Genomic DNA, 8,208 nt, shown 5'->3' on the forward strand with positions numbered 1-8,208 from the left:
CTGGAATAGTATAAATGTGTTGAATGGTCTTTGAGAAAATGAATTAAGATTACAATAAACCACAATTGCAGGAAAACAATGTAGTTCTGAGTCTAATAGTGATAAATAATGCAGTTTGAAGTTTGAAATATTGAATATTGTAGCTGTACTTGCTCATTAAAATGAAAGTAGCTGTGAGATGCTTTCAACATTTAATCTATTCAGCACAACTTTGGTAAACCTTAAAGCTCATTCCTGGGAAATTAATCTTCTTAACTTATAAAAAGAAATGTATTTTTATTTCTGTGTCATATGAAAACATTCTTATAAGTTTCCAAATCTCAAAGTTAGTGGTATTTATTGCTATTAAAAGAAAGTATAATCGCATGTGTATATTAGACTTCAGTATGTTAAGTTTCGTTGTGTGTGATCAATTCCCTGCTTTCTATAAGAAGAGAATGATGGTGCAGATAATTCTTAAATCTTTTGGCTTTTAAATACCTTTCAGCAGTTATGTGTGTCTGCTTCATTTAGGGTAATATGGAAGTATTTGCTGCTGTTTCAGGTATGCATGCCAGTCTCAGGTGTTTATTGTGATCCAGTTGTTTGCAGGTTGATGAGCCAAGGAAACATGCAAATTTCCCAGAGCTCTTACGATCAGTACTTCTGACTGTGCCTTTACCTGCTGCCCTGTCCTATTACAGGACTAGAGTGACAGAGGAAGCAAGTATAGTGGTGGTACTCATTTTTCACCAGAACTGTCAGACTTCTATAAAATTACATTGTAATATGCCTTTCCCTGTCTCCTGTGTCTCCTACCCTTTTGTGCTGACTAGTTTAGACAGCCTATGACCTAAAATACTTAATTACTGCTCTTCACATAAAGCCATTATTATTAGAAGTGTTGTCTCCACCTTGTCACCCACCCACAGCTGTCATTTCCGTAACACAAATATATAAAGAGCCCCTCAAAGCAGTATGCCCATTTACTATAAAGCAGCGCTATACAAAGGTGTGATCTGCAGATGGGATTGGTCTGCAAACTGATATTGTTACCAACCCATGGAGATACGAATACAAAAAGTAAGGGTAAACTTTTAAAAACTTTTGTAGCAAGACATTGCTGTAGTATTTTTTTTTCTTATTTTTCATTGAAATACTGACTTGCAATGGGTTGGAAATTTAGAAAGAAACTGATCCTTCACAGATAATTTGAAAGGTTTCACATCTGCTTTGTATACCAGTAGACTTAGCACCTAGCATATCTGGCACACAGTGTTCCTCAGTAAATTTTTTGTTAGGTGAATAAATAGTGATTAAGTGATCAGGCTGTAGGGTCAGATGCATATGGATTTTAATTTTTATTCTACCCCTCACCATCTGTGTGATCTTGAACAAATTATGTAACCTTTTAAGATTTTTATAACACTTTATAAGGTTGTTGAGCGTAATAAATGATTTTCTATCTATGCTACTAAGCATTGTACTTGCCAATAACTGGTTATTATAATTAATATTATTTCCCTGAATACTCCAGAATTAGTGGCTTGAGTTTTCCCACTTGTCACGGAGACATAGAGCATAGAATTTTAAAACTGCAAGATGTATTAGCTACTAATTCCTTTATTCTAATGAAATCTTAAGAAGCTCAAAATGTAAAGTATATATAAATCCCTAACCCACAGGGATCTCAGTTTGAAAATTACTGATATGAGCACACAGACAGACATACCCATAATGCAGTCTGCATCATATTTGCCTAGAAAAAACGAGCTGCACTCAGATGAACTCATCAAAAATCCAAAACAGCGCATTGTGAGCACAAATCAGTAGACACAATCTTGGAGGATTAGCACCCCCCACAAAGTAGTAAATATTGTTTAAAGTGATTGGGGTGAGGGTGGGAATAAAAGAAATAATTAAAACCATTAAGATGACACTGTGAAGAAGGCAAAGTCTTTGAAAAGGTAAGTCTTTAGAACTAAAAATATATAATTAGAAATTAAAAACTCTAAAAGATTAAACTACGGACTGGGCATATCTGAAGATAGAATTGGGGAACTAGAAGATACAGTGGGAAACACACAGATTGTAGCACAGAGGAAGAGATGGGAGATATCAGAGGGCTAGGAGACAGAATAGAATGAGGAGATACAGCATAAAGAATAGGGGAATACAATCTGGGAATATTGAAAAAATACCCCAGAATTCATAGAGAATATGAATCTTTAAAGAAGCAGCACCTTAGGCTGGGCGCGGTAGCTCACACCTGTAATCCCAACACTTTGGTAGGCCAAGGCAGGCAGAACACGAGGTCAGGATATCGAGCCCATCTTGGCCAACACAGTGGAACTCCGTCTCTACTAAAAATACAAAAAACTGGCCGGGCGCGGTGGCTCAAGCCTGTAATCCCAGCACTTTGGGAGGCCGAGACGGGCGGATCACGAGGTCAGGAGATCGAGACCGTCCTGGCTAACACAGTGAAACCCCGTCTCTACTAAAAATACAAAAACTTAGCCGGGCGAGGTGGCGGGCGCCTGTAGTCCCAGCTACTCGGGAGGCTGAGGCAGGAGAATGGCGTGAACCCGAGAGGCGGAGCTTGCAGTGAGCTGAGATCCGGCCACTGCACTCCAGCCTGGGTGAGGGAGCGAGACTCCGTCTCAAAAAAAAAAAAAATAAAAAATAAAAATAAAAATAAAAAATACAAAAAACTAGCCGGGCGTGGTGGCGGGCGCCTGTAGTCCCAGCTACTCGCGAGGTTGAGGCAGGAGAATGGCGTTAACCCAGGAGGCGGAGCTTGCAGTGAGCCGAGATCGCGCCACTGCACTCCAGCCTGGGCGACAGAGCGAGACTCCCATCTCAAAAAAAAAAAAAAAAAAAAAAAAAAAAGTAAGAAACACCTACGAGGATGAATAAAAGCAAGTCTGCTTTTAGACATGGTGAAACTGCAGAGTATCAAAAGACAAGAAAAAAAATCTTAGAAGTAATAGAAAAGACAAAGGATTAATAAATGGACAGCAGATCAGTGGCAGCAAGAGAAGCCAGAAGACAAAATAACTTGTTAGTGCTGAGGAAACTACTGTTAGCCTAGAATTCTATACACAGATAAACTAGTATTTAAAAAAGAGGATGAAAAACGCATCTGCTCTTTTGCTGAGAGATCTAGTAGATTGTTCTTTAGCAAAGAAGGCAGTTGAATCCAAAAGAGGAGAAGCAGGATGCAAGAAGCATAGTGCACAAAGAAATCGGCAAACATGTCAGTAAAAAGGCTGAAATAATATAACTGATAAGGAATAATATTCAAGACCAATGTGTATGATTTGCTACTATTTGTATACGTAGGAAAAAGTACAACATGCATTTGTTTATGAATAAAATTCCTTCAGGATACACATGAACTATTGGGAGGAAACCTCAGTGCCACAGGGATCAGATGTGAAAGAGACTAAATTGTATATCCTTTTATTCCTTTTGAATTTTGTAACAGGACTATTTAAAGCACTATAATAAGCATTGTCTGCAATACACAAGTAATAGATTTGAGATTTTTAAAACAAGGTGGAATGAAAGTATTAGTTGACAATGATATGGGAAATAGAAGCTTTAAGATGGCTGATGAAATTTAGACTTTAAGTCAAGTATGCATATTAAATGTTCAAAGATAATCACTAAAAGAGTGGAAATTGAAGTGTAAAGATGGGGGAAAGGTAATAAAAATGAGCCAGTCGAGTAAAAATAAGAATAGCAGGTGACTCGTGCACTTTTTTCCCCAAAAAATATATCAAAGAATCTAAAGTGAACAGGAAATATCTGTAAAAGGTTAAGAATATCCTGGATGCACCTGAAGAAGAAAAATAAGGCAGGAGAACCAGAGATGAAGAAGAGCAGTAATGCTGCGGTAACTGAGACAGTGTGATATTGATACAGGTGTAGAGTCTTTGACCAGTTGAACAGAGTTTATATGGGCTTTTTATATACCAGAATAGCATTATAGATCCTGAGGAGAGAAGGAACTATTCAATAAATTGTAGTGGGACAGCTGGTAATCCACATGGAAAAATACATATCTGGATATATACACAAAAATAAATCTCACATAGATTTTATATAGGACTTATATGTGATTAGCAAAATATTTTAAAAGTTTAAAAGAAAATATAAGAAACCGTTTCTGACTTTGGGATAAGGAAGAACTTTTTAAGTGACCTTCAAACAACACTGACCCTAAAAGAAAAGGTTGGTAAATTTGACTGTATTTAGTTTAAAAGCATCTGTTTATCCAAAGACCACTAAGAAGAAAGGAAAGAGACAAGTCATAAAATGTGAGAAAATATTTGCAACACATAAAGGGCAAATAATTTATATTCAGGATATACTAAAAACTACAAGTAAAAAAAGAAAAACTGGGGGCGGGCATGAACAAGTGTTTCTCAAAATGGGAAACTCAATAAACATCAAAAAATGCTCAGCCTCATTAGTAATCAAGGAAATTCAAATTAGGTACCATAAGATACCATTTTATACTGCCAGAATTGACAAAAGTAAAAAACAGCAGTGCAAGTGTTGGGATCTGGATCCCATGCATTGCTGTTGGTGTGAGTGCTGTTGAAATCCATTTGGCATTACTGCTAAAATGAGAAATTCCCCCGACATCTAGGTATAAAGAGAAACCCTTGCTCAGCGGCTCCAGGAGTCATATGTAGGAACACAACACTGATCACGATGTTTGTATAATGACTATCTTCTCTTCCCACTCTTCACAGTTCTCCACCCTCCTTTTTGCCCCAGAAATCTAATCTTGATGGGCTACATGGATAGATTCCCTTGTTCTCTGGCTTTTCTTTGGGTTTAACCCAAGGGGAGTATTAGCCGGATGTTGGAGGGTGATTAGGAAGAGAGTGAAATTCAAACATGTATTTCCCAGCTCCCATCCTGATCAGTCTCAGGACAACCTTGGCACTACTGACGTTTTGGGAAGATAATTGCTTGTTGGGGCTATTCTGTACATTGTCGGATGTTTAGTGGCATCTCTGATCTCTAATCACTAGATGCAAGTAGTGCAGCTGCCCCTTGTGACAACCAAAAGTATCCCAGACATTGCCAAATGTCCCCTGGAGGACAAAATCGCCCTGGGTGAGAATCACCGGGTTAGCTGTTCCCTTCACTGAAAGGTCACTGCTCCTTTCAGGGTAGCCTTCCCTCTTACACAACTTTGGAGGTAGAAGCAGTAAATGTAACAACTAGCGATTTAAGGGACTAAAATAGGTAAGGTAATCAAGAAAAATCAGAAATCTACAAAATAAAAAGTTTCAATAGAGAAGTAACCACAAATACAAAGAAAAATGTTTAAAAATGTTAAAGACCACTTTGCTCAACTCCATACAAACAAATTTGGGAACCGAGATAATACCTAAGGTAATATTCTAGTAAAAACATAAATGACTAAAACTAACCAAGAAAAGCGAGCAAGTCTAAACAAACCAGATGCCAAAAAAGAAAGAATTCTGTCAAAGAGCTATCCCCAAACAATTCCCAGACCCAAGGAGTTTCATGGTAGATTCTTGCAAAACATTAAGGAATAAATAACCCCAATGTTATTTAAACTGTTCTAAGAGTGTAGACAGTTTCCAATTTTTTAATAAATACACATGAATTAATATCAAACTTCAACAAGGTAATACAAAAAGGAGTGGACATTAATGCACAAAATTTTTAAATAATTGCAAGCAAAATCTAGCACAACATTATTAACAGAATAATACCAGTAGGAACATAGATAAACTGCAAATGGATATGAGTGAACTTTGGGGTGATGGAAATGTTAAAGCTGTTTTTTGTTTGTTTGTTTGTTTGTTTTTGAGACTGAGTCTCTCTCTGTCGCCCAGGCTGGAGTGCAGTGGCCGGATCTCAGCTCACTGCAAGCTCCGCCTCCCGGGTTCCCGCCTTTCTCCTGCCTCAGCCTCCCGAGTAGCTGGGACTACAGGCGCCCGCCACCTCGCCCGGCTAGTTTTTTGTATTTTTTAGTAGAGACGGGGTTTCACCATGTTAGCCAGGATGGGCTCGATCTCCTGACCTCGTGATCCGCCCGTCTCGGCCTCCCAAAGTGCTGGGATTACAGGTTTGAGCCACCGCGCCCGGCCAAAGCTGTTTTTTAAAACGAATACATAATGACCAGTTAGTTGGACTTTATACCAAAAATTCAAGGCTGGTTCACCACTAGAAAATAATAATTAGGCCTGGCATAGTGGCTCACGCCTGTAATCCCAGCACTCTGGGATGCTGAGGTTGGGTGGACCACAAGGTCAGGAATTCAAGACCAGCTTAGCCAACATGGTGAAACCCCGTCTCTACTAAAAATCCAAAAAAATTAAAAAAAAAAAAATAGCCAGGCATGGTGGTGCATGCCTGTAATCCCAGCTACTTGGGAGGCTGAGGCAGGAGAATCACTTGAACTCAGGTGGCGGAGGTTGCAGTGAGCCAAGATCGCGCCATTGCAATCCAGCCTGGGTGACAGAGTGAGACTCCGTCTCAAAAAAAAAAAAAAGAAAAGAAAAGAAAATAATATAATTCACCCTATCAGTAGCTCACAGGGCAAAAATTAGACAATAATCTCCCTGAATTCTGAAAGGCATTTGATAAAGGCATCTAAATTTCATATATATATAGTGTGTGTGTCTGTGTGTATACAAGAATATATATATACATATATATACACACACAAAAAAATAGATACTTCCATATGTAATATTTATACAGTTGCTCCTTGATTTACCATGGGGCTCTGTCCAAATAATCCATTACAAATTGAAAATATTCTGTGTCAAACACGTATTTAATGCTAGTGATATGATGGTGCATCTTAGAATGTTTTGACTTAACAATGGCACAAAAGCATTATTCAGTAGAAATCATAATGGGTTAGGATTAATGATTTAGTAGAAATCGTAATCCCATTGTAAATGGTAAGGAGCTCCTTGACTTATTTGGGTTACATCCCAATAAACCCATCAGTAAAGAAGAAAAATCGTTAAGTCTAAACATTGTAAGTCAGGGACAAACTTTACCATTCCACACACCTAGACAAGGAGCATTTTATTTTGATTCACCATTCTTGTGAGTTCTTTGGTCTGGTGTTTTCTTGGCCTTGTACCAACTGGACCTGTGCGCTGCTGGAAAAGGCAGATGTCTACCTGTTGCCTCCTTCCCCTAACACTCTCCCAGTGGTTCTGCCGGAATGCCCAGAATGTTCACTTTTTAAGCAGTTCTTTGGGTTCAGGTGGTGATAACATGCACAGACGTCATCTAGAGGGGCTCATTAAACCCTCTGTTAACTGTCCTAAGAAGGTGGTGCACCTGTCAGGCAAACTTGAATGGACAAAAACCCCGGCGTGAGAGGAGAAAGATGTGGGCATTGCTTGGGAGACTCAGGTTCTGGTCTTGCTTCTACCAGTTGGGTGAATTGAACAAATTGCTCAACTTTTCTGGGCATCACTACCCTCTTCTGAAATCCAAGGGAGTATAGTTGACCCAAGTTCTTATTCCTAACAAAATCTTACGCTGAAAACCAACGTGTAAAATAGGTGAAGGCTGAAAAAGGATAGGAGAGCTTCGAGGAGCCCAGTGACAGATTCCAGGAATCCACCAGGACTTAGCAAGTCAGATTGTACAGAGCACCTGAAGCTTCATTTCAATTTCTACCTTCTTGAATTATCTTTCTTCTCCCTACATCATGGTTCAAGAGAGGAAATGCAAATAAAAATTGCAAACACCAAAATTATACACATCATAGAAACAGATGTGACCTCTACAAGTTCTTCCAACTCTCAGTGTGTGTTTAGGAGAATCCCAGACTGAAGTTAAATTGTTTTCTAGCTGGATGATAACAAATTTAAAAGAATGATTACAATACAAAAAATTAGCTGGGCATGGTGGCGGGTGCCTGTAGTCCCAGCTACAAGGAGGCTGAGGCAGGAGAATAGCATGAACCCAGGAGGCAGAGCTTGCAGTGAGCTGAGATCACACCACTGCACTCCAGCCTGGGCAACGGAGCAAGACTCCGTCTCAAAAAAAAAAAAAAAAAAAATGATTACAACTGTACCACACCAGAGTGTGATTAGAAAATTCCCCTTCAGATTGAAGTAACACTATACTGACATGCAAATATCTTTAAGATATATTGTCAAGAGAAAAATAAAGCAAAATGTCTTGTATACTACCATTCGTAAGAAA

Source organism: Macaca thibetana, chromosome 9 (genome assembly GCF_024542745.1).
Source record: "Macaca thibetana thibetana isolate TM-01 chromosome 9, ASM2454274v1, whole genome shotgun sequence".
Lineage (NCBI taxonomy): Eukaryota > Metazoa > Chordata > Mammalia > Primates > Cercopithecidae > Macaca > Macaca thibetana.